Source organism: Pelecanus crispus, chromosome Z (genome assembly GCF_030463565.1).
Source record: "Pelecanus crispus isolate bPelCri1 chromosome Z, bPelCri1.pri, whole genome shotgun sequence".
Taxonomy (NCBI): domain Eukaryota; kingdom Metazoa; phylum Chordata; class Aves; order Pelecaniformes; family Pelecanidae; genus Pelecanus; species Pelecanus crispus.
In genome coordinates this window covers 4,065,103-4,092,988 of record NC_134676.1, presented here as the reverse complement: position 1 = coordinate 4,092,988, position 27,886 = coordinate 4,065,103, and positions in this window count along the sequence as shown.

Genomic DNA, 27,886 nt, shown 5'->3' with positions numbered 1-27,886 from the left:
TTACCTGGCTCAGCAATGTCCTAGGAACCCAAGCATGGACCAGAGACCCCCTGCATGAGACATCCTGCAGAGGAAAAGATCACGTCCTGCCATGCTCTGCTTGAAGACCAGGAGAAAGCAACACAGCCCAGCACAGGGCTGGGAGCAAACAGCACCACGAGCCCAACAGCCACCAGTTTTCCATAGCCTCACCTCAAGAGGAGACCCAGACCAAGCTCTTCCTCCCAGCTCGGCTGCTGCACCACGGTTCAGGGTGACTCTTTGCCCAAGCTCAAGTTTAAGAGGTTGTCCAGGGGGTCACCAAGCCAGACGTAGCTGCCCTTGGCACCGCTGCATTGCCCCGGGAGACCAGCAAGACCAACTTCTCAGCTCGCAGCAGTGGGCAGGCAGGCAAAGGCTGCCTGCACCAACGCTGACGCAGGCAGGGGTGTCACCGCACTAAAGGGCTGGCGAGCCCACGTCCGGCTCCTCTTTGCCCCTCGCTTAAATGTAGGTCAAGCCACAAGGTGACAGTTAGTGCGAGCGGAGCCGTCTCTGCCCACCGAGGTGCTGCCAGCACTGTATCAAAAAGTAAAGTGAAGCAAAAATTAAAAGAGAGTAGTATGGAACATAAACCCCAAGCACAAGTCTAAAAAGTCCCTGGACGCTGAGATATTTTTAAGGCAGGGCATGAACCTCCCCTTGCAGTGCTGCCAAATCCCCTTTCCACGGGAAATTATCCTTGTTTCTGATTGCCATGGTGCCAAAGACAGGCCAGGCTTTTGTCGCCTGGCTCTCCGGTGTTAGGGAAAAAGGCAGTGGAAAGGCTGGGAACTGGTGTGTCATCCCCTGTACACCGCTTTTTGCACCTCATCTCCTAACTGGGCTTTGTGGCTGAGACCGTCAGCATCTTGAGCCAGCGACTGCGCATACCCTGTTCGTGAAGGATGCAGTGGAGAAATGCTAAACAGAATCCTAGAATGGGTTGGGTTGGAAGGGACCTTTGAAGGTCATCCAGTCCAACCCCCTGCCATGAGTAGGGACATCTTCAACTGGATCAGGTTGCCCAGAGTCCCGTCCAACCTAACCTTGAGTGTTTCCAAGATGGGGCATCTCCCACCTCTCCGATAACTCTGATAACTGAAATAACTAGGCCCAGCCTAAGAGGGCTGCTGGGCTGAGCTCTGATGAGAGAAAACACCATTTTTTAAAAGCTCACCACCCCCCAGCCTTGCAACGATTGATAACTCAAAGGCATCCTCCCCCATCCCAATACCCCGCCATCCTCCCACCCCAGAAGGTCCCACTGAAACACCAGCCCCAGCACTGAGAGTTTAATGGTGGGGGGAGGCTGGGTTTGATTCATTTGGACGCAAAGCTGCGGTTTTAATCGCCCCTGGGGCCGGCGGGAGATTTGCTGCCTCCCCACTGCCCATCACCGTCATCCCCATCCCTGTCCGGCCCCGGTGACCCATTAACATCCCCTTCTTCTTGTACATATTGCCTGAGCACTCCTGCCTGCCCTCCTGGCCTCAATTAACTGTGGCCTGGGGGAGAAGCGGGTAAGAGAGCACTCAAATTTAACCGGTCTCCACAGATGGTAAAAATGGAGCTTGATGCGACAAGTGTGGGCAGCAGGGATGGACCACAGGCAGGGTGGGGAGGACAGCCAGCCCTCTGCCTCGCTGCCGGCTCAGCTCACCGCCGTGGGTTGCAGGCGATTTTGCTGATGGTTAAGATCATTATCTCTCAAGCGTTGCTTGGTGTCTCGGCTCCTCTTTCCTTGACACCTTTCAGACCCAATTCCCCAAACCACGGCTCGAATCCTCCTCCCCACTTCAGGCAGTCCCTCTCCCGTGTTGGCAGAGCCCTTCTCGCCCAAATGTCCTCGTGGATGTCCAGCTGTCCTCATCTCCCATCACTTCAGGGCATTTGGAGAAATTTTGCATGGCACAGGGTTTGATTCTCAGGGGAAAACCCTGCTCTGGAGCAGGTTATACCAGTGACCAAAACCTCCCCTCTGCTGAATCCCACGCTCCCAGAGCCATCAGTGCAATCCCACCGGTCCCAGTGGGGTGGACGTCTCCTCGGCCACACTTGGACCTGGCACTGCATCTCATGATACAAGGCAAAAGTTGAGCCCACAGACCTGGCACTGCGTCTCCGCAAAAGTTGAGCCCACACAAGCTCTGCAGCTCCCAAGTCCCACGGGAGCCTTTTTGGCTGTGGAGACCACTGCCTGAGGAACCACTGCATCTAACAAACCAAGTAATGCCATTTCAGGCTCCAAACAGCACCTTCAGCAACCCTGGGTGACACCAGCAACAGAACTGGTACCTTCAGAAACAGAACCAGTACCTTCAGCACGGTACAAGGCTCCCAGCTCCTGCTGCAAGGAGCAACAGGTCACCAACAGTCCCAACTCTGCCCAGAGGTGGTTTTGCTGGAACAAAAGCAAAGGCCACACAAATAGGTTGGTTTGGTTTGGGTTTTTTTTTTTTATCCCCTAAGACATCACTAAACTCCACAAGCAGGTAGTGCCTCAGCATCCTGCAAGCATCCCGCAAGCAATGCTTTCAACGCGAAGGAACAAAAGGCTGCGGTGGGGAGGGGAACGGTGGGAAACCTTACAGGCTCCCAAGCTTCATTTGACACCTGGTGTTTGCAGCATGGGCTGCATTTCATCTTTTCATAAGTAACTCTTAACAGGAAACGTTACAAAAAAGGGGGCATTTCAAGGCAGAAAAGTTGGTCTCCAAATGTAATTTTTTTTTTTTTTTTTTAAATCTTTTGTTAGCAACGCTTCTGGGGAGTGAATCCAGCAGAGGCAATACAGTGCAATGTGCACTCCTAAATTAGTTTCCCGGCACTTGGGATGCTTTATTATTCATTTCCTCCAAATATTAGGTAATGCCTTTCGCCCCTTTCAAAGTCTGTACGAGGGGTCTTTGATGCATTGTGGGACTTGAAAGTTGCAGGTCTAAAGAAGCATTTCTTTTAAGTCCTCTCTTTTATCAAGCATATTCTGTTCTGTTCGCTATAATGCACACAATGGCATGAGAGCCTTGACCTGCTTCATGTCTGATGGGTTGAAATCTCAGATGCATAGGATAAAACAGCCATTCCTAGCAATACAGCTTAAACACTTATGGTTCTATTCAGGCAAATATTACCCAGGGGTCTGCCACACCACTGAAAAGCTGCAGAAATTGGCTCCGTAGATGGCTGACCAATTCAGCAGTGAGAAACGACCCCACTACATTAACTCCCCTTTTCATTTCACCCTGGGCAAGCCGGGGTCTGGAGGTAACCGCAGCAGGAGGCGAGAGCCGGTTGAAGCCAGATTCGTTTTCTTTATATAAAGTATTTTTTTGTGCGTGTGTGACCATGAATGTCATTATGCGGATCTGCAAAAGAGGGAAAGTAATGACATTAGGGCACAGGCGCAGAAATCAGTGAGGTTTTTGTCTTACAGTTACATGGGAGCACTGTCACATCTTCCGGAGAATTTGTAAAATTTGTAGCCTTTAGGACATTGCAAACGTCTCAGATAACCAGGTCTCTGCCTCTGCTGAAGGTATGTGGAATTTGGTGGGTCACTTTACACCATCCAGCATCGGTCCCCTCCACGTGTTAACCAGAATTAATAGCTCTTGTTCCATAATAATTCACCTTTTTTTTTTCTGTTTACACTGCAAGCTCGCTAGTTTAGAGATGGCTCCTGCCCAATAATATACAGGACCCAGGAGAAGGATGTAAAGTGAAACTTATCCTTGCAAAAGCAAACACATTTCGGTACAAAATTAAATGTTTTTGCCCTTTAGACAACTGCACTGACATGTTTTTACAAAAGTACCAGGCTGCTATTTTAGGATATTAATCTCCTCTTATCAGTCTCCTCTTGACAGGTTAGAACCAGGGAAGATTTTTTTAAAGGGCGGTTTTGAAATGCAAGGGTAAAAAATTCAGTGCAAGGGCTGAAGAGCTCCTGAATGGGTTGAAGTTGCTTGAATTTGCCTTGCATGTCTTCTACTCTAGGAGGAAAAGATGTCTCTAGGACGAGTAAGAAAAGGAATGTTCAGACTATACAGGGAGATGTTTGTAAGAGAGACGGATCCTTTTTTTATGACTCCCCTTGCCTGCCCCAGTGCTATGCCCTGGTATGCCTGAAATCCCAGCCTGTCAGCCTAAAATGTACATCAGAGTCTTGATAATCCCAACATTTCACCAGGAAGACCATTTCTTAAGCTATATAAAAAGGAAGAAGCTGATTTTGCATGAACAAAACCTAGATATGTCTCTCCTGACATTGGCAAAACATCCAGCAGCAGTTCCGGAGCTGGTAAAGAGGGAAACACGTGCGACTACAGCCCCTGGCTCTGACGTGATTCCAGCAGGATTAGCTCTAAAACCAAATCTGATGCACAGGGATGCAATCTCCCATCCCGTCCACCTCCTCCAGGATGCTGCAGACCCAGGGAGCACGAGTCTGATTTCCAGAGGCACTGAGCATCTCTCCCATCGCTGGTACGGAGGTGGCAGCACCAGGTACCAAAAATAATATGAGAAAGTCTCAGCTCACACATTACCCATCTGGCTAGGAGGCTTTTTAGGAGCCCTCTTAAGTATCCTTATTAAAATACCCTCAAGACAGCCAGGTTTTTTGCCCTGCATGTGAGTGGTGCAGTGCTGGTCTCCCAGAGGGGAGTTGAGGGGTCATTATTGTGTGTCCTACAAATTCTACGAGCCAACAAGGAAACTCCAACAATGTGATGGTTTATCAGGTTGTAGGTTGGAAAAGGAAATCCTTTCAATCGAGATAACAATTCTCTTCCTTTGTGGCAAATGAGAGTTTTTGCCTGCGGACTCTGGCCAAAGCAGAGCCAGGACAAGGATGGGACCCATCGCTTAGGAGTCAACAGAAAGGTGCTGTCACAGCCAACGGGAGCATCTGCACAAATTGTAAGGAGCCCGAAACTGCTCCTTTGAGAGAGAAAGAAAGAAAAAAGAAGCAAAACTGCAGGAGAAACTAAATCTATTTGTAAACCCCAGGCAGAGTCGACACGAGGCAGCTGGCGCAGGAGTGCAGAGATGATAATGGAGCCTGATGGATAGTTCACAGGATTATTAGATACCCTCCAACTCAAATATGCTGAGGAGCCAATTATTTAACGCTAAGGACAGTGCAAACGGATGTTTAATAAGCTGAATCACTCCAGGATTGTAGGAGCTCAAGGGACTAACCCCCCCACTGGTGTAAATCAGGCAAGCCAGCATTCTAAAATACCCAGTGCTGCAGATACCCGCCGGTCCCCATGGTTATCGCCGTCTCTGCCAGGCGTGCAGGGGCTGGGGTGCACGGAGGGGAAACGCAGCTGGATTTTGGGAGTGGATGGATGTGAGGGTTCCCAGGGAGGGGAGGGGGGCATGGTCCAACACGTCCAGGCTGGTGATCACACTCAGCTCTGTGGCTGGTGGCCTTCCAGGCTGCCTTGTTTACAGGCGAGGGCGTTGCTGCTCCTAGGAAGATAGGCTGAGTTTATTTTCTAGCTGATTGTAGAGAGGCAGCAGGGAGGGAGTGGGAGGTGTGGGAGCCAGAGAGGAGTTTGATCTCTGCTCCGGGCCTTGATTAGCACCTGTTTTGGAGGCAGCGATGAACCCTGGGAACAAAGCATCTCTTCTCAGGCTCTTCTGCTGGGAGGGGTGCTGGGGAGAAGCAGGGTCTCAGCACCCTCCCTGCCCGCCTTGCCGGGAGGTGACCCTGCAGACACACCGTCCCCTCACCTGGGCTGCTCTTGCAGCCAGAGGAGGGGGACAGGCTTCTAGTTCATCCGAGGGAGAATGCCCAAACTAGATCAGATGTAACATGGGCTAAAAACATCCCCACTGACTATAAAGGGCCTCTACATTGTTAAATGTCTGAAGAAGAGTCCTTCCTGAAGCCCCTTCTCATCTCTGCCTGTGTCACCTTCTCCCTTCATCTAAGCACATACCTATACTATAAGGTATAGGTATAAGGTACTATAAGTCTTAAAATCCACATCTCCCCATGATCCACCCACCGCCAGCATCACTCCTGCACGTCCACAAAGCCCAGGCTACAGCACAGGCCCAAGAATAGATATAAGGACATTTTTTATGATGATGTGGTGAAAACACTGGCGCAGGTTGCCCGGAGAGGTGGGAGATGCCCCATCCCTGCAAACATTCCAGGTCAGGTTGGACGGGGCTCTGAGCAACCTGACCCAGTTGAAGATGTCCCTGCTCATGGCAGGGGGCTTGGACTGGATGACCTTTAAAGGTCCCTTCTATCCCAAACCATTCTGTGATTCTATGATTCTGTGATAACCCAGCACAGAGGTGCTCCTCAGCATCTGTAAGGCATGTGCAGCGTGGGGCCCAGGGCAGACGTGGGGATTTGGTCCCTGATGGATGGGGACCCGTGGGGACTCACAGCACAGCTCTGCTAAGGGTTTGGCCAGTGCAAACCAAGCAGTTGCTCACGAGAAGATGGTGTAAAAAGACCGGCCTCCCACCTGGTGCAACACAAGATAACTCAGTTCAGCAACATCAACTCAGGATCTGGCTCTGGCGTATCCAAACCAGCTTAGACAATAAAAAAAGGACACTCCTTCCTTCCTATTCAAGACCTCTAGGCAAACACCCAAGCCACAGCCTCCTGTGTAACAGCTGCAGAAAACAGGTCTGGAGAGGACCTTGAAATGTCACCCAGATCGCAGCCCCGTGACTGGGTCTGCAACAGGGCCAAGCACAACAAAAGCCAAAAGCACTCCAAGCATTAACAAATATTGTTGCTCAGCGCACTCCTGTGCAGCTGCCAGTGTATCTGCCGCCTGCTCTTTCCAGCACTGCAGCACGGAGAACACACATATTTATGAGAGCATCTTTTACAGATTTACAGAAAGAGCAATTAGTGGTTCAGTCATTGACAACAGCAGAGAATCATGGTGGTGGTAAAACTGATTTGTGCTGATAAAACTGATTTGTGCTGATCCATCAACACAACAAACTACCTTCACTCCTGCATGAGTCCCCAGTAACTGAAGAGCAGGATCAGACCCCCAAGACCCCAGAAAGACATCAGGACAGCCACTTTGTACTCCTCAACTCACGTCCTGCTTGCGAGGAGCCACCAGCTCTCCCCACAAAGCCACCAGCTCAGCAAACACAAATGTGTACTCACCAGTACCCTTGATTTTGTTTCAAATCTCCGGCGATGCTCCCTTTGCTCCTCTGACCATTTCCTAAGGAACAACGGAGAGAAAAAAGATAAAACAAAAACCTTCATCAGATCCAGAACTGAGCTTCTGCTTAAGAAGGGCCGGCTCTGGAGAAACCTTCTGCTGGGATGATGAGAAACCACCTAACCAGGCCTGCTCCTGCTCTTCTACCGCGTCTTTCGACGGTCAGTTCAGCTGTTTCTCTGCTCATCACCCTTCCCTCACACCTGTATCACACAATCACCTAGCAACACCGTGCCATGGAAGTGCAAACCCAACCCACCCTCCCGCTGTATCGCATCTCCTGTGACAGCTGGGAGGTGAACAGTCTGGAAATGGATCCCATCGAAGCAGCGTTGGCTGCTTCATCCATCCCACCCCCCAGCTAAACGTTATGCCTTGGTCCCTTTGGGATTATCAACTTCCTGGGTCTTCCTACACCCGTCGCTCGGTTGTCAGTGGCAGCTCGGTGGTACCCAGAGGGGTACCCACAATAAACCCGCATCCCACAGGTGATGGGGTGCAGATGGGGAAGGCATATGACCAGCATCCACCCAACTCTGCCCTTAAAAGTCCTCCACCTCTCTTAGCTTGGGAAAAACTTTGGAAAATTGAAGCTCTACAGAAGCTCCTTGCCATCACTTTGCACTTGCAAATGATGGAGACAGCAGGCTGGTATATCCGAACACGGAGCTGACACCTCCATGCAGGAGGTGTTAGGTGAGTGGGACTGTCACCAGCATGTGCCAGAGGAGATAATGAAACACGCCGATGGCTGCTAACAGGGGTGGCTGGTGAGGGACGAGGTGGCCAGCAGCTGGGCTGGAGGTGGGCAAGACTCAGAGGGCTGATGAAGATCAGCATGAGCATGCTTTGGGGGACCTGACTCCTCTTCAGCACAACCTCAAGGTGTGAACCTCACACCAGCAGGCAGCCAGCATAGTAACAGGATCCAGAGCCCCCCCAGTACGGCTGGGGGTGGTGGCCCAGGTCTCCTCCTGGGTAAGGACAGAGAGGAAGACCACCATGGCTGTTACAAGACCAGGGCAGCTGGGCACACATGCTATGTGCATAGCTGGAAATTGCTCCTGTGGTTCAGCAGTCAGATGGAGAAGCAGTATCTGCATGCAAAAGAAGCCATCAGCTCATGACCTGGGGTATTTCCCCCAAAATGGCATCACCAGCTCATACCTGTCCTTAAGCCTGGGTTTGTACCTGAGTTTTGGCCAGGGTCAAGGGGTTCCCACCAACTAGTGGAAGCTGCAAGGGAAAAGGGATCTCTTTGCCAAGGCTTAGTGGTGTGTAGTCAACTGGGAGTCACTCAAAGCAAGGAAACGGCCATTTATTGCGTGCAGTCTCTGAATTTGCCACATTTGACATGGGCAGAGCCAACGCAGTGCATTCCCATTCCACAAATTTTACATGAGAACATTGAAACCAAGGTGAGGAGACACTTGTTATCACAGGTCAGCTGGAGATGGATACTCTGCCTTCTCTTCCCGGGGTCCCCGAGCAGATCCCTACTGAATCAATCACCCCAGTATCTCCTCCTTTGCTTCTCCAGGCAGCCCTTGGCATGGGTTTACTGGGGCAGGGTCCACCAGCACTAGTTCCCACTACCCATGACACAGGCAAGCAACTGGGAACCCTCTCCCAACCTCTCCCTCCTTTTATACGGGGACTGTATCCACCTCGATCCTGTGTCAGCCTTTACGGGATTCTCTCTCATGGGAAAGTGCCAACAACATTTTTCAAGTCAGGTTGACACCTGGATGACTGTCCCAGGACTGAGGAACCAAGGGGCTCTGACCATCCTACCCATTTTATTAAACAGGTAAGATAATTGCTGTGCATGCACACTCAAGGAACAGAGAAAAACCACAAAGGGAAACCTTTGTGATGGCCTGTATGTTTTCTTTTTCGTGCTTCTATGACCATCAGTACAAGGACATTTAGGCAGTAAGCAATGCATGGAGCACAGGTAGAGCACACAGCGGCTGCAGACCAGCCTGGTGACTGCAGCCGCGCAGGCTGGCCGAGCTCCGGGGCCATGATCAGCCCCAAAAAGGGGACTTCTCTGCAGCTAATGAGTCCATCTGCTTTCGAGAGCATCCAGCTGCTCTGACCTTGTGCACTTAAGCACGACCTCCTTCCTTAGCCCCAGCCCCAGTTCAGATCATTAGCTGATGAGTAACCGCCACCACCGACGACTAATGGCTCGTTTGCTGCTCAACAGCCAAAACTGATCAGCAAGGGGGCAAAGAGCTTAATGCAGGCCACTGTCAACATGCCCACGTGGGTCAATGCTGTCGTCTTTATTTTGGGCAAAATTCCCAGGGAAAGCTGCGAAAATCCTGCAATGCCCTGGCTTCATGCCGGAGTTCATCAGCTCTGCTAAGGTTGATACAAAACCTCGTCCCGGCATCAGAGCAGGGGCTGGCACCACGTTTCCCTTGTGTGATGCTGGGCTTTGGCTTTAACTTCTACTTAAAAGTCGCCTCCTCCTGTCTACCCAGGCAGAGTCCTGCATTGTGGCTTCTCCCCGTGGCAAGGGGAACTCAGGGACACAACAGCTTGCAACACATCTAAAAAAAACCCCATGTTTGAGGCTGATGAGAATCCTCATGGGATGAGGCTATAAATGGAAGTTTCTGGGCTAAGCAAAGGCTGCACCTGAATTACAGTTTCATTAACCCATCGCCATGAAGAGGGGCCTGAAGGACAGTGCCTGTGAACAACCACACTTGTTGTCCACTCTCCAAGCCAGCAAACAGGGAGTCGGAGAGGATGCCCTGGTGCCCTTGTAGCATTTTCCAAAATAGGATGGGCATTGCTGAGAGCAGCCCAGGCTTCGTTCTCCCATTCCCAAAACAGATGCGGGATGAAAAGCTATAAAGCAAACAGGCTTGCCTGTGGCTTTCCCCTCAGCCACAAGGTCCATTTTAGCTTCTTGGGGTGGTTTCTAGATGAATCGAACACACCCTCCTGGATATGACGTTAAGGTTTCTAATTACCCTCCTTGAATACATCACTAACGTGCCACATCAGCTCACTTGCGGGTCTGCTCCTCTCACTACGTGTCTCCAGAAGGGGAACTTCTGCCTCTCTTTAGCACACTGACCTCTCCATCCTCCGGCTGGGGTGAGCTTCAGAGCTGGGAAGGGCGGTTCCCAAACAGCCTGGTGATGGGGCATGCTTGTCCTGCTCTTGAGGTCAACCCCACATGAAGAAACAGCCCTTCTCCAGGGTGTCTACACTGGGGACAGCCCTACCCCCAACAGAACTCCCAATGGACCATCCTCCAAAGAGTCCATCCACGCTCTAGCCCTGATCAGCCATCAGCCAGAATTTAGCTCACCTGAAGCACAGCGTAGCCCTGATCTGACAGCCAGGGACAGCCTGATAAATCTGCACCAGTCCCTGGCACGCCAGGTAGGATTCAGCTCCAGATTAAGGCATCTCAGTTGGGGTGCCCACATGTAAATCCTGGATTTAGTTGCCTAAATGCGGGTTCCCATTGCTACGTTGGACTCCTTAAGCTATCCAAGACCTGCGCTTGGCTTTGCCAGATACAACCCTGGACCTGCATCCCTCTTGATTGACAGCTGAAGGCTAAATAATATATCTTAGGGTAAAACTAAGTAAAACACTTATGTCTAGCAGATGAATCATGACCTCCATGGGTGCTGGCTTTTCCAGCTCTTTTTGCAGTCCATGGGGATGCAGTCAGCACAATCTGGGGTGTCTGCAAGAGCTGTTCAGTTACTCAAACATCACTATCTACTTTGGGGTGTGAAACACCCTCCAAACTCCACTGACTGCACTGACCAAGTATCCACCGGCTAGAACAGAAGATTAGCTCGTATTTTTGTTTTCCACTGCAGCCCACCTCCAGGTCCTGGTCCAAGTTTCAACAGCTCTAAAATAAAACCCATTTGCATCAGAAGCGGATGTCCTCCAGCTCTGCACTCCCAGGCCCCTGCTGTGATGAGTGGCACAGTCCTGGCACATGTACACTTCCAGGATGGTTATAGTGTCTGTGTGCCTCCTGCATAACATCACCGAAGAGAATAAATTTGACAAAGGAAGGAGAAGGAACAACTGATATGCAAACCCATGTCATGAATCCATTCAAAATGGAATTTGCTCTCTAGTTTTCAAATAATCTTGGAGGTTGCTTCCGAAGTGCCATTTGCAAGCCCTCTGTTAATCTGGAAAGCAGATGCTGCTACAGAATGTATTACAGCAACTTCAATAAATCCCCATCAAATATTACTTTAAAATGCCCAGGACTTTTGCAATCAGCTTTTTTCATCATCTTGGCATATCTGAAAACCAAACATCATAAAACACCTTTGCTGTGATTCAGCTTTAATGAATGAGGCTAAGCCTGGGGAAGAGCTTATCTCACATCTCCCCTCACGCCCCAGTGATCCCAGGCCCCTCCCAAAGGACTCTGCCCATTTCCTTCATATGCTCTCAAGAGTCTTTCACCTCACCAGACACATTAGTGAATAAGGAAGGTGCCAGAACCGTTTTCTAGCAGGCTTAATAATTGCAAGCAAAATATGGAGCTGCAGGCAAACATTGCCACGTTGTCAGAGAGAAATGGGGGTGAACCCTGGCTTCAGTGAAGACGAGGAGAAAACTATGAAGTGCTGCCTTCCCGTACCAGCCTGAGCATCTGAGGTGACCCGACAGCGATGAAATGACAGATCGACCCCTTCGCCATCTGCAAAAACAAAGCTATACTTTCCTTTAGCAACGCTCACTGGTCAGGTGGGCAGAGCGGGGTGGCCCCATCCCTTCTGGGGGTGCATGGAGGTAGGTAAGAATACATCTGACCATGGTGTGTCAGTGCAGTGCAACCACAGAGCCCAGCTGTGGTGGAGCACCAAAGCATGTGACATCGGGTGTGCCAAACCCATGCCACGCTGCCTTCAGTTTTATGTTGAGATACCGAAATGTGTGGTGAGAAGGAGACACCCAGGGCCATAGACCCCTCGTGTACCTGCAGAAAAATGCTAGTTAGCTAGATTGGGCTAGTTAGCTAGAGTCCACTGGCAAAGGAGAGAAGCTACAGCAGATCCAGCTGATCTCAGCTAGATATCTACCTTAGGAGAAGAGAAACCACATGACTAAAATTGTGCTTACTGCTCTCCATCGATGGTGAAGGCAGCCCAGGCAACTAGGGAAGAGGTGGCTACCATCCAGGTATCTAAATGCAGACAGATGAATTCCCCCTCACCAGAAAATATTCCGTTCAGCTAAAAACCTCATTTCTGTCAACCAACAGAGCAACTTCAGGGCCTGAGGCTTGCTAAAGTCCGCGTTGTCTCGAATAGGGCAGTGTCCTGGAGAAGCCCACTGGAGTCAAGGGAACCAAGTTACCCACCTCCCTGCAGAAAATCCCACCTGACAAACGTATTTTTGAAAAGGCACATCTACCATGCACTGCCACACGTGGATGTTTCATTGCCTAGAAAAGCGTTTGTGACGATTATTGCTGTTTTTAATGGCAACTCAGTTTTGTGTATGAGCAAAAGCAGCTTTGGCTCGTAGGATCCTGATGGTGCCAGCATGGGTAGGTGGTGGCAGCACCCACGGTAGATGCCAGTGCAGCACACACAGGCAGACCGGTGGCACAGAGCTCTCCTTGCTGGACCAGAGCTTGCCAGGGACTGTGTCTTTCAGCCAAAAATGCCCTGAGACAGCTCATCCCTTCCAACCGGGGGAGAAATGCGTGTGGATCGTGCTGAGGAGGAGGAGGGGCCTGGCTGTGTCTTTGGGCTGACATCCTTTCCCATCTCCAGCCCTCAATTTTCCCCTTCCTGTGTGAAAATGGAAACAATGATGTTGGCCGTGGTTGGAAAGGGCTTTGAAATCTACAGATTAAAAGTGGTAGATAAGATGGTGCTGCATTATTCTACTAACAGAGGGAGAAGGAAAGCCAGTAAAGGGGGAAAAACCCCATGTAATAAATAACAGTCTATAAATTACATAAATCGAATGCATTAAAAAACCAATCCTCCGAGAAGCAGCTGCTTCATTCTTTACTGTTGATAGCATCAATATAAGAGGGAAAATTACCACCTTGTGTTCTGCAACACATCACACCGACTTTCCTTTACAAACTCTAATGTCCCCTGATTGCAAAGTCAATTTAAAATTTACCATAAAACACAGAATCTCATAAACTTTACAACCCCAATCACACTCACTCAGTGCTTTCGCCCAGATCAAACGCATAGGCACCCATTTCACTTTCCGACACAGATATATGACGACATGCTGCAGACAGCAGATGGGAGAACAGACCAGGGCATCACAGCAGAGATCTGCCTGTCCTGGCCAGCCCGGTGGAAGAGAAAAGAAGTCAGGTTGGAAAACAAGCAGGCAAATGGCTCTGTTGGAAGTACCCTCAGATCTCCAGGAGACAGCTCATCCCAGGTACCAGCAGGATGAAGGGTAGCCAGAACCATGATTTACGATGAGGGTGGTGAAGCACTGGCGCAGGTTGCCCAGAGAGGTGGGAGATGCCCCATCCCTGGGAACATTCCAGGCCAGGTTGGACGGGGCTCTGAGCACCCTGATCCAGCTGAAGATGTCCCTGCCCATGGCAGGGGGCTGGACTGGATGACCTTTACAGGTCTCTTCCAAGGACCCAAACCATTCTGTGATTCTACGATTCTGTAACCAAATAGGATGTGACCTTGAGCGCAGTTGGGGAGTTGTAGCTCTGGTGCCCTCAAGGTGGGACCAGCATCCTGTGATGCGGAGCTAACCTCCCTCCTTGCACTGGGACATGTTTAAAATTCAGCTGGTTTTTGAGCCCTTTTGCAGGCTCTGGTGCAAAACCCTTAGTCATTTTCCTGAGCCTGGGTTTCCTCCAGAAATTTAAGCCCGTGTAGATCCTGCAGCGAAGATGGTGTGAGTTTTTAATGAAGGGAAGGAACACGCAGCTACGCCCATGCTGGGAGTTGATCGTTCGCTCTTGCAGGCATGGGTTCCACTCATGGCTTGACGAGGGAAAATTAATTAGGCTCCCAGTTTTGCTTCCTACATAGAACTAACTCCTTTCACTTCTGATTAAAGTGTTGTCACTGTGACAGAAAGCCCATCTCTCTGAAGGGGTACAAAGGATTTCGGTTGAAGCAACAGAAAAAGATGCATATTTCAAGATGCACTTCCCCAGCATCTACAAAACACTGCTCTCTGAATGTTTGCGGTATTCACGCACCCCATAAGCTCTGGCTTAAAATTCTCCCCAGATTCACCCTCAGCTCAAAATTGCAGGATGTATTCAGGGAAGACTGTCATTTTTGCAATCAGCTGCTTGCATTTGTGACTGACTTAAATTGCAATGAGATGGATGCTTGAAGAAGAACCAAGGGTTAAACCCAGAACAAGGAAGAGGACAGGCAGGACTCGGGGATGAAGCAGTTGATCAAAGGGTAGCTCAGAAGTTATTTAAAAATAAACCAGAAAGTAGAACTTCCAGGCAGTTGCCGCTGTAATTACAATGCAGACAACGGAGCCATGGTGCTGTTAAGGTTACTGGATTTTCCTAGCAGCTGTGTTTAATTTACTTAAAACATGCAAAGCCATCAGGTCAGATCCCATTAGCAGAATCACTCCAGAGCGCTGCAAGAGCCCAGCCAGCCCAGCGCTGCAGAAATCCTGAGGGCAAAACACAAGCGTAAAATGCCCCTGAAGAAGTGCAAGAGATTCATGCGATGGCCAACATCAACACGCGTTGCCTTCCCCCTCGGCCGCAGCAGACGCTGGGTGGTTGGTCGCTCCTGCTCAAAGGATTTGTCCCTCTCCCTCCACCAGAAGGTACCTACTGACATGGTCTCCTAAGATCACCAGAGCCAGAAATCAGTGAAAATACCCCTACTGGCTGTGACAGGAGAAGGTACCTGAGAAATCTGGGATCAAGCATTTAGGACAGTCCTTTGAATGTGCTTTTCTATAACCCAGATTCTCTGTGTGTCCTACAACCTGCTTATGAACACGTACAATGTCCCACCTGCATCCCTCCACTCTCTGAGCATCCCCCTGACTTTCATGTTGCCTTAGAGAGGAGACCCACTTGTCCCAAATCGCGCTCAGAGTCTGCCTTGGAGACGGGAGCTTGGTGGGTTTGCAGGGGTCAGGCTTCCACCTCTGGAGTTTTGTTCACAGGTACCGAATCGGGGCCACATGATTCATCAGGAGCCTTTCCAAAATACAGGACCAAAAACTAAAACCTCCTTATCAAGAAAAACCTTCTAGAGATCTTTTTCTGTTTGGTGGTGGGCTTTTTTTTTTTTTCATTCATTTAACATTGGCTTAACGCTCTCTCCACCGAAGGGAACATCAAGGTTTTATCCACTATTTGTAGCTCCTACCAGCTCAATTTTATTTCTAAAATTAGCATCTTGAGATACTTAATTGCTAGAACAAAAGGTGTTAGATCATGTTTTGGTCCCCACACACCATGCTAAGTACTTCTGCAGCCACCTACAAACACCTCAGAGTCAACCATGGACTGATGCTCAAACGTGTCCTGTACCACCAAGCCCTACCCAGCAGAGCGATGCAGCTTTAACCAACGCTGATACCAAAAGGAAAAGAGCTGAAGACAAGGACAGAGCAGAATATGCCAGAGGCTCCCTTCTGCACATGACCCAGATACAAGTCATTCCTACAGAGAATGGGCAAATAAAATAAAATCAAATAAAATATCATAAATAATACAAAATAATGTGAAGCAATGGGTTTGTTTATGGGAAGTCTGAAAATGTCTGACCAAATTGCATTACCCTCGTAGATGAGGACTGGCACTTCTCAACAGTAGAAGTCCTCCTGAAATCAGCAGCTCCTGGCCCTGGAGTCACTGGAACAGCTTAAGATCACTCTTCCAACACAAACTCATCCTTCATGGTTTAGGAAGGTGTGAGACTTATTTGCATAATAAATTACAAGACAGGGATACAGATTTCTGACAGATCCCACCGCCACCACCCTTTGAAAGAAATATATTTATTCTGAGTGAATCAGCTCTTCTCCAGATAAATGGTGTTTGTAGTCAGTTTAGCTAGGCAAGATATGCATTCTTTTGCATGCCCGTACTGAATATTCACAGCTAGAGCCCTAATCCAGTCTAGTCTGGGAGGGTTTATCAGGACCTCTTATTTTATTTCTACCGGTAAATGAGAATTGCTTTCCTTATCGCTATCTAGAAGCACCTGAGCAATTTTTCTTCATATTTCCTATCCCACTGAAATTCAGGATGCAGTATTATCTGATACTGTACAATTGTCACTCATGTTAGTTGCCTTCTTATTTTAATTTGTTGGATTTATTGCTGCTTTTTTTTTTTTTAAAAAGAGATTTTACTTTAAGATCTGAGTCTCTCTTTGCTCCCCGCCATCCTCCTGCTCACATTTCTTAGGGTGAGCCTCAGGAAGGCAGGATCAGGGCTTGTCTTGCCTTCAACTGCCTGATGCCTTCCCTTGGGAGAGGACTCCAACGTTGGGCTTGCCCCCATCCATCCCACCTTCCTCCACTGGGGAAGTGCAAAACTACACAATAACAAGCAGAGATTATTCCTAACATCGGGTTTAAAAGCAAATGAACCCAGGAGAGCAGGGGCTTGCTGACATGACCACTACAGCTGCTGCAACCAGGGAGCAGGTACATAGCTCTGAGCTCTGGAAAAGTGAACCCGCTGTTGCTGGAAAGGCACAAGAAGACCTATAAATCCTGTAGATAACACTGTGATGGATCAGTAGTGGCAAGACATTAACCTTCACTCTTGAGGAGACACCCAAATGATAACACCTGTAGCCATGCCACTCCAGAGTTATCTGTCTTGTCACTCATGAAGATAAATCTATCTGACCTAAAATATCATCCTACGCCCCTCCGGCTTCCTTGCTCAAAATCCTCATAGATACCAGCAGGGATCAGGGAAATCACACCTAATAATCAATTGAGTGTGTGTAACAAGGCTCACATGGAAATCATTTCCTTCCAGTATGTAAAAATAATTCCACAGAGCAGGGAAAAAACACGGTAGGCTTGAAGGCCAGTCTGCAGGGAAAGTGCTACATGTCAGTGACAACTGTGGAAGGACAGAAAACAGCCACTGAAACCTCAAGGAGCTGTCACGCACAGGAAAATGTAAGTTAATTAAAGCCACTTAAACAAATACATCTGGGACAGGGGCGTGGGATGTAGGGGAGGGAGAATGAAGTGATATTCAAAGCTCAAACAGATGGTGAATCCCAGACAGGAGGCAAGGAAACCCATTCTGCTAAATCCAGATGAGGCCCTTGCCCCAGAGCTGTGCCGGAGAGGACAGCAAGAGCCCACCGCCCTAGGGCTACGCCTCACCGTCAGGCACTGCATCTTCCCGCAGCCCCCACGGGGATGCCCAGGCTCAGCAGGTCTGCCCCTCCACTAGAAAACACCAGCGAGGCTCCACCGATGCTCTTCTAGACCAAGCGGTGCTGGCTTGGGATTATAAATCCATTTCTTGCCCTCCTAACGTCTTCCCTTCTGCCCCTACTGCACCATTCAGCTGAAACGAGAACCATAGGCAAAGCATCCGTCTGGCTAAGAGCGTGAGGATGTAAATCCACCTCAAACACACCACCAGGACCAACATCACCTCCACCTTCAGTCCTGGTCCTCCTCCAACCACAGTCTCCCCTGAGCCTCCAGAGCTGACTTGCCTCCTACTATGCTCAAAAGACGAGTACAGGTTACTCACATCAGCCCCAGCTGATATAAAGGCAAAATGGGAAAGATTTGGACAAGCTTTGTGCGAACAACACACCCCATGTGATATATGCACGACAGCTTTGAATTTAGATGCCTTGATGCTCAACAAGACAAGAAGCTTGAAAGTTGCTTTGAGTTGTTTCAAGACATAACCCTCCTACTTATCGCTCTCTACAACTACCTGAAAGGAGGTTGTAGCGAGGTGGGTGTCGGTCTCTTCTCCCAAGTAACAAGCAGTAGGATGAGAGGAAATGGCCTCACATTGCGCCAGGGGAGGTTTACATTGGATATTAAGAAAAATGTCTTCACTGAGAGGGTTGTCAAGCACTGGAACAGGCTGCCCAGGGAAGTGGTTGAGTCACCATCCCTGGAGATATTTAAAAGATGTGTAGATGTGGTACTTAGGGACATGATTTAGTGGTGGACTTGGCAGTTAATGGTTGGACTCAATGACCTTAAGGGTCTTTTCTAACCTCAATGATTCTATGATTCTACTTTGCTTTGACCTTATGGCTCCACCACAGTAGACTGTATTTTTATTGTAATCATCTCCCAGAGAAACTTAAAATGTTGAGTCTTTATACATTTCTTTGAGCATTAATTCAGAAGAGGTACCAAAATACCCACACAAGGTTGGATCATCATGGAGAACCTGCGTCTGCTACTGCTCAACCAGCCCTTTGAGATACCCCTGCTTGGAGAGCAGCGCCAGCCAGCCTCCGCGCAAGGCAGATAGGAAGGGAAACAGCAAAGCCGTCTGCACACCATCAAATTCCCGCTGCGGGATGACAGCAGGCGAGACCGCTGCCTGCGAGAGGAAGTCTTGCCATGACATCAGCCCGACCCAGTTGCAGTGCAGGTGGCACGGAAACACAGATGGAGGAGCGAGGAGACTCCAGGCTTCCAACACATCTTGGTCTGCTTCCCTTCCTCCTTTTTCTGCTGGGATGGGGGAGATGCAATGAACCAACGCCAACCCAGCGTGGTCCTCCAGCGAAGCCAGAAGGCTGCTGGAATTTGGTTATCTTGGTTAGCAGGGAGCTGGTGTAGTGAAGGACCGAGGTCATACGGGAGAAGGTCTGAGATCTCCTTCCTCACCCCCAAACTGATTTTCTAACCCCAAACCAGGCTTTGCTGCAGATCTTTTATGCCAACCCCGGGTAAAATTAACTCATCACAAGTGCCCATGGCTCTGCAGAGAGCATTACAGCCTGGGCTCTCCAAATATAGCCGGGTACAGCATCCCCCTCCCTGCCTGCAGCTCCAGGCAGGCGGGCAGGCAGCCAAGCCCCCCCACCCATGCCCCCAACCCCTGCCCTCCCAAGGGCTACTTCCTTAACGCAGCCCAGCTGCCTGCCCCCACCCGCCAAGGGCTGACAGATTTGTGCAGTCCCCTTAGGGTGGGGTAGGTACATTTATTTCCTCTTTTTAAAAGAAAAAAGAAAATAGAAAAAAAAAAGGGGAAGAAAAAAATGCAATTAACCTTTTCCTCTCCTTGCAAGGGGCAAGAAACATCCCTGCCACAGAAATGGTTTCAGGACTAAGAAATCTGCTCACGCAGCTGTGCCAGTGCTATTCTGGCTTAGCTAAAATTAAAGAGCTGAAGTCGTATGTGGGCCTTCACGAAACTGTCACGGGGACCGCAAGATTAGAGGACCAGACGGTGACCTGGGAGGCCAAGGTCTATTCCCAGCTGTGCCGAGGGATTCTCATGTGAGTCACAACATGTTTCTCAACCTCTGTTTCCCAAAGATAAAAAAAGGGCAGAGAAACTGAGCCCGTCAAGAGTGCAGACCTACATGTGAAGGACCTGCAGGTCCACAGCACCAGGTAAACCCACAGGCAGGGCCAGACGCTGATATTGTTGCATTCCTGGGAGGATGAGGTAGCTCAGTTGCTTTTGGAGGTTAGAGCATAGAGAGGCTTTCCCAGTTCTTCAGGCCAAGCTCACTGTCCCTCTAAGTGGTGCCAAGAGGAGCAGATCCATAGGTAAACCTAGGGACTTCTGCACAGTGTCGAGAAGGGAAGAATAATCCCATCTCACTGACTGTCCTGGGTTCCTCAAGCCGCTCTGTCTCTCCAAACCAGCTTCCATTTACCCCACATCTCCCCAGCATGCCCAGCCCAGACTGCTGATGGACTGCTGCTAGACAGACACACAGCGGGCACATCTCAGCTATGGACACAGAAGCATCAGGACAACAGAGGAATCACAGCCAGGTCTTCACAGAATCACAGAATGCTTTTGGGTTGGAAGGTCATTTAAAGGTCATCCAGTCCAGCCCCCTGCCACGGGCAGGGACATCTTCAACTGGATCACGGTGCTCAGAGCCCCATCCAACCTGACCTGGAATGTTTCCAGGGATGGGGCATCTCCCACCTCTCTGGGCAACCTGTGCCAGTGTCTCACCACCTTCATCGTAAAACATTTCTTCCTTCTATCTAGCCTGAATCTTCCCTCCTTTAGTTTAAAATCATCACCCCTTGTCCTATCGCTACAGGCCCTGCTAAAAAGTCTGTCCCCATCTTTCTTCTAAGCCCCCTTTAAGTACTGAAAGGCCAATAGGTCTTGCCTGATCACCTCCACTGCCCATCCAAACGCTAGCTAAAGATCCAACAGCACTGAAAAAACAGGAAAGCACAGGATAACGCCAGCATCCCAGCCACCATCCCCTCTCCAACCACGAGCAGGTCCTCCTCCACCAGCTCTGCCAGCTATATCACATAAAGACCACTCCACCGCTCCACCTTCAGCATGCAACTCATTACTCTGCAAAGCACTTTGAAATGCTCTGAATATGAAAGGTGCTCCATCAGACCAAATTCAACTCTGTTTGCTATTACAATACAGTGCATTTCTTTTGTCTGCGCCTTTTGATGTTGCCCAATTGTTCCCCTCAGTCAGTAATTCGGAGTCATTAGTTGGAATTAGTAAAGTCCCCGCTGCTGGACTTTTCCAAGGCTCTGTTCTCAGGCTACAAAGAGTCGATGAGGAGTTGTCCTGCTTTCACCGAGCTGGAGGCGTGGCAGGAGCATTTTGGGGGGAGCGGGCAGTCTGCTCGACTCCACTCTCCTGTTGCAGGCACCGGGAAATGCACATGCTGACAAGATGCTGCGGGCGGTCGCTGAGGGACCGCTGCTTCCCGGCCAGGAGTGAACCTATAGATCCTTTCCTTTGCTACCTCCAGTGGGACCAGGTGAAGGGCTTCGCCCAGTTGCGTCCACATTTAGGCAGCACATCCCACAAAGTTCAGGTTTCTTTCCCAGAAGTCCCCCAGTCACCATTTCAAGGCACCAGCCCTGAAGAATTCACCTTTCTCTAGGTGACAGGAACCTTTAGTTGGCCACCTCCATAGTAAAAATGCCTGGATGTGCCTCACCTTGTCCTCCAACCTCTCGCTCATGTCAAGCCTTTCCAACTATATCAGAAAACTTCTTAGGATCAAGACACATTTTCTCCAAAGGCATTTATACATGAAGCATGCCAGTTCCTCCCCTACCCTGTGCCCTCTTGGGATGCTCACCTGGACTTAGGAGGAATTTGGTGGTAGGACATTTTCACTGGAGGATCTTAACCCATCTGGACCTGCACTCCTGCCTTGGCCAGGCATGCTGGAGTAAGCCAACCCGCAGGGGAAGGCTTGCTGACATATCAGGCCCCACGATACCCAGCTGGCCCAGTTTGGTATTGTCCAGTCTACAGGTATGGGTGCGCATTTGCCATGGGAAGTCCAGCAGAGAGGGACGGTAGAAGTGGATTTCCCTGTTCTCCACCAGCATGAACCAGGTTCAACACCAGAGCAGGTGCCCGAGGTCCTGCAGCCCAAGATCCCAGCTCTGAGGGGGACCAAGGGGTGTACAAAAGGGGACACACATGGAGTACTTCTTCGGGTATATGCTCCTGATGGCCAGCAAGCAGCTGAGATGCTTCCTAGTCCAGTGGCTGTACCTGCAGCACTGCACTAACAGCCCTTGATGGACCTTTTGTCCACAAATTTCTCTAATCGCTTTTTGAAGCCATTTATACTTTTGGCATCCGCAACATCCTGTGGCAAGGAGGTCCACAGTTTAATTACATGTTTTATAAAAAAGCACGTCCTCCTGTTTAAGGCCTCTGCCCAATCATTTCACGGTTCTTCTCTAGCTTTTGTGCTGTGAGATGCAACAAATAACTCTTCCCTATCCACTTCCACACCACGTAGGGCTTATGTGCCCCACTTAGATACCTCCTCAGCTCCTTCTCCTCCAGACTGAAGGGCTTAGTCTGTTCAGTCACCTTTCATGTTCATATCACTCCTCCTTGTCCCGCTCTCCATCCTACTCCAGCCACACTATGAGTCCTCGCACGCCAAATGGGACACACTTTTGGCTCCTTCTTTCCCCCAAAAATATCTACCACCCAGCATGGTGGCAGATCCTTCCATCCCAACCTGGCACAGCGAGGAGATGCTCCCAGCAACTCCACACAAGGAGAAGAAAATCCCCAGAAAATCCCCAGCCATGCCATGCCATGGGTTGGAAGGGACCTTTAACAGTCATCTAGCCCAACCCCCTGCCATGGGCAGGGACATCTTCAACTGGATCAGGGTGCTCAGAGCCCCGTCCAACCTGACCTTGAGTGTTGCCAGGGATGGGGCATCTCCCACCTCTCTGGGCAACCTGTGCCAGTGCTTCACCACCCTCACCGTAAAACATTTCTTCCTTCTATCTAGTCAGAATCTTCCCTCTTTTAGTTTAAAACCATTACCCCTTGTCCTATCGCAAGAGGTCCTGCTAAGAAGTGTCTCCCCATCTTTCTCCTCAGCCCCCTGCCAGCACTGCCAGGCCACAATCAGGTCTCCCCACAGCCTTCTCTTCTCCAGGCTGACCAACCCCAGCTCTCCCAGCCTGGCCTCTGATCATTTTTTTGGCCCTCCTCTGACAGAGGATTCATTCCTGTTCACGCATAAGGAGCTCCAGCAGATATGAAGTGATGAAGTTGCATGGGCTATGCCCCATCTAACATTGCTGTCTGGCCCCAAAGAGCCAGCTCAGGTCCTGGGACCACAGCAGCTCCGACTGGCACCCATGCTGCCTGCGGGTGCAGACCCTTCCACACCCGGCCATCCCACCACGGTTTCTGTCTGCAACGTGGGCATTTGGCCACAAAACTAGGAGCAGACCAACCTTACAGGACACCCATGTCCGTGGGGAGTGGGAAGAAGAGCCCAGCACCAAACCCAGCTCCTTTAGCAGCTCATCATCTTTCATGGTGGATTGTACTTCCACTCCCTAAGGATTTCCCTGAAAATTATCTCATAGATCATCCCACCTAACATTAGCAATAGCATTTCCATTGCAACACAACCAAATGCAGGCAATTCACACCTCTCACCTTGCATTTTCTTAAGTAACACGGTACAATAAAACAGCCTTCCCAGATTCCAGTCTAATCTAAAAACAACTTTATGGCTTCTAATTTTAGCACTAATCTTCTTTTGCTATGGTTGTGTGATTTCTAATTATTTTATCCCCAAGCCTTGCTTTGACGGATAGTTGTACCTTTTCCAATGCCGAGTGACTTGTAAAGTGCCTTTAAAAAATATGCTGATCATTTCAGGTTCATTTCCAGTTCGTACGCAAATAATATCCTCATATATGGCTTCACTGGGGAAATATTATTATTATTAAAATAATAATAATAAAAGCAATACAATTTAAAAAGGAGAGCTCTATTTCTTAGGACGATCCCAATCTGATCCTGCAAACGCCACATTTTCTCTTAAAAGTTGTTAAAGAGCATAAATCCGTTATCCAGATTCGGATCTCTTAATAATTCAGTGTCTTTGGCTTGGCATCGCTCCCAGAACATTTTGCCTTTATCTATCCTTATTTTCAGGTTACAACATGTTGAAGAGCAATCAGCCACGCCGAAACCTCGGGGGGACTTTGCGAGGGATGGCGTGAAGTGGTGGCGGAGACACACTTGCCTTGAGGCTCCCCGGAAGCGTTGCCTATCCAAATCCTCCGAATTTATAGCCGCAAATATTAGCCCTCGGATGACGATGTGTTGTAGGGGCTTATGATGAGCCTCCAGCCCGGGGTTCCTCAACAGGCAGATGTTTTCTCTCCTACCATGTTCACCTGAAGCAACCTCTAGATTCTCCTAATCGCTGACCTAGATCAAATCCAGATCTGATACTGTTAAAGTTGCACAAAAATTTACTGGGGGGAGGATGCTGCTTGCAGAAGGTTTCAGGATGCTGAGGCAGGCAGCTGCCTGCCTGCCTGGTACTGCCACCGAGTTGCAGGTCCTAGTAGGACCTGCCGTCAGCAGCCGGCACCGGGATGGGGGACGCAGACACAGGGCTGGTGGATGTTTGGTGGGTTATTTCCTTCTCCAGGATTTACATTGCACTCTGGTCAATTGGAAAACATCCATTTGACCTGTGACATTTTTGTTTTAGTTACTCTCCAAGCTTTGACAGCAGCAGTTTAAACACAGAGCATATGAGCTTCGGTACCGAGAAAGCACCCCATCCCCACAAATTCAGAGTGGATGAGGAAAAATATCGCACCGCAGCCCTGATGGCAAACATATTTCTTCTTTCTCATTCTTCGTTTTCCTCTCTTTCACTTTCTGAGTCTGTTTCATCATCTGTGTCTTCTCCCTCCCCACTGGAAATGTGAGCTCCCCGCCACCCACCACAATATTCAAGAAAGAAGGATACAGGGTATGTTGTTTGTTTAATTCCCTGCACAATGCTGTGTATAGAGTATTTGAAATGGAGATTGGCAAAACAGGAAACAACCCAGTCAAAGTCCTCAGGCCTGGGTCCCAAAAATGTCACCGTACAGAGCTGCAAGGGATGGAGAATAGCCCTCTGTTCCCGCACAGAGAGAGGATGCTCTGGGAGAGCAGCCAGCGACACACAATCTGCCCTCACGCCACCCTGATCTTAAGAGCTGGGCTTTAACCTCTGCCGAAATCAGTGGGAAACTGGTTTTTATTAACCAATTTATTGGGAGAGAAAATCTGACAGAGGGGGTTAAAAATTATAACCCTCTGTTGGCCGATATTTTTATCGGCACAGAGAATTTCATAAGGAATATAATCTCACTCAGGAAGCCAACCCTACAGGAAATCCTTCATCCTTAGTGTTTCACAGTAACATCCACAGCATCCTGCTGGCTTCCTTCTTACTACTCTTAAAACTCACGCCTGAGATCCTCCCTTCTCAAGCTCATGCTCTGAGTTTGAGCTGGCCTTGCTGGACTAGAACAGATCTTGGTGAAATCCTGCCCATGGGCCCCCCGGGCAGGGAACCGGGTTGACACTGAATCTCCACGAGGATGCAGAGCAGGGCACTGCTTGGCCCTAGGCTCTTTGGCTTCCATCTATCCACCTTGGAGCAAAGATTTAGTTTCTCAAAGGCACAGCAATGAGGCCAGGTTTGGAGGAGAGAATGCAGCTGCTGTGAACCCGGGTAAATAAGATTTTCACTATTTTTCTGCAGAAAATAGTTGCTAGATTTATTTTAAAAAGCAGGCTCCTGCAGTTGTAGGTTTTGAGCCCTTCTTGAAAGTCTGACCTGAACAAGCATCCTTGCCAACAAATATTGATATTTTAAGCCCTTGACAGCTTCTGATGGGAGTGAAAACCTTTTTTGTTTGTTTGTTTTTACAGCTTTCTGCAAGTTAACTTCAGGAGAACTTCCCAAGCAGAAGAGCTGGTGACCATTGCCAGAATGGTGATCCAGCAATTCAGGTTGCCCAGAGAGGTGGGAGATGCCCCATCCCTGGAAACATTCAAGGCTAGATTGGACGGGGCTCTGAGCAACCTGATGCAGTTGAAGATGTCCCTGCTCATGGCAGGGGGTTAGGCTAGGTGATCTTTAAAGGTCCCTTCCAACCCAAACCATTCTAGGATTCTGATTCCCCCTCTGGAAGCCCAGGAGATATATTGTTTTATTTCTGAAGGAACAGTGGTTATTGTTGTAGCACCAAGCCACTGATCTAGAGTGACAACCTTCAGGGGAAAAAAAATCCACGGATTCATGGGATGGACAACTAGGAATGTCATTTCAGATGGTCTGCATAGCCCAGAACATCAAATTTCACCCGTCATCCAGGCAGAGAATTAGAATAATTACCTAGGGCCTGATCCTGAAAGGTGCTGAGTGCAGTCAAGTGGTCTCTGCTCCCATAGAGTTCGGTATCTCAGGGCCTCTCAGCAGGGTCAGCCTTGGAGCCTGGGCAAAACAAGATAGATTGGTCTTAGTCCAGACTTTTGTAAAAAAACCTGTACAACCTACAACGAAAAAAACCCCATCCCAGCTCCACATGCTGGCTCCGTACTCCTGTATGGGGAGCTAATGCAAAGGTCACACAGAGCGTGGCCAGGGAGATGCCCTCCAACCCACAGGCATTCTCTGCAGATCAGGGATGGATGCCTGCAGCATACAGGAGAGAAACTACACCAGGATGGATGCATCTGTAGAGCTTTGGTCCACATCCAAGAACATCAAAAATGATGTTCCTCAGGAGTACTGCTTTATCCTTGCCATCACACATGGACACGTACACTGTCAACACCGACCCGGGAGCTAACACACCTTCCTGGCAGAAGACAAACGTCAGGGTTGCCTTGCCAAGTCTACGGGAAGCGATAAACCTGGAGATAAGAGAACTTTGCTGGGTTTCCGGGGAGGAAGCCTAGAAACACCCCTCTGTGCTCCCTGATGGCTGGCAGTGACGCGCGGCATGCCAGCCCCAGGCGGGCACAGCCGTGCCAAGAGCAGGGTGAAGGGAGGGAAGAGAATGACGGGGACAGGATGACGGCACTTTTCTCCATACGGCCCTTTGTTTTGGGAGGTCCCCCGAGATGCTTGGCTCAGGGTGGCCAAGTCCTCCTTCTTCTTCCCCTATAAGGGGAACGGATGAGGGGAGGAAAACAATGCTCTCTCCTTACTTGCCTAATGGAAGAACAAAAGCACAGTGATCCCTTCCAAAAACGTCTTTTGAGGAACAGACGATCAAGCCTGAAGGCCCAGTATTTCTGGTTTATTTATTTTTGGATGAACTCCAGCCTGGCAGTGTCTTTCTGTCCTTCTTCCAGGCTCTTGCAGGCCTTGCCCAGAGCTGCACGGATCATGCAAGGCTTGCACAGACCCCAAACCCAGCTGGGGATTTAACATCCAGCACTTTGTAGAGATGATGAAACCAAAGGTGAGGTTCCTCCACCAGACCCCATCACAAGCAAGCCTCGGCCATGGGGTGGAAGGGACAAGGGGGCATCACCCACCCACAGTCCTGGTCCAGCGGGATGCGTTCGGCAGGAAGGGTCTGCCCCAGCCTGATCCCACTGGAAACTGGGACTAAAACCCACTAAAGCCAAAACCAGCATCAGACCTTTCATTGCTCAGCAGCAGTGGTTGCTACAGAGCAGAAGGGGATTTCTGCCATGCTGATTGCTCATGGAAAGTCCCTGACTGGCCCACAACCCTGGAAAAAACAGAAAATATAACTTTAATACCAAGTTGGTGGCAGGCTGTCTATTTTTCTCTCCTGTGACTAGTTACCATGGATAGATTTCTGAGGTCAACCATACAATTGTTCACTGCACTGCTCCTATTAAACAGAAGATGAGCAAATTCGTACCGTACTTTAATTTCCACAAATTCTTTGTTCGTTTGTTTGCTTAAATTATTTCTCTCATTTAAAGAAACAATGCAGTCTTACAAAGCCAGGGCCCAAATCTCTCGAGTAACCCTGCTGTGGTTCATTACTTCTACGCTAGTTAACAAGGCCAGTAATTTCCCTAAGGTTTAATAGAAAATCTTCTTTCCAGAATGCAGATAGGCAGGATATTTTAAAAAACTCACTACCGTATTCCAGTTATGTCGTAGGTGAGG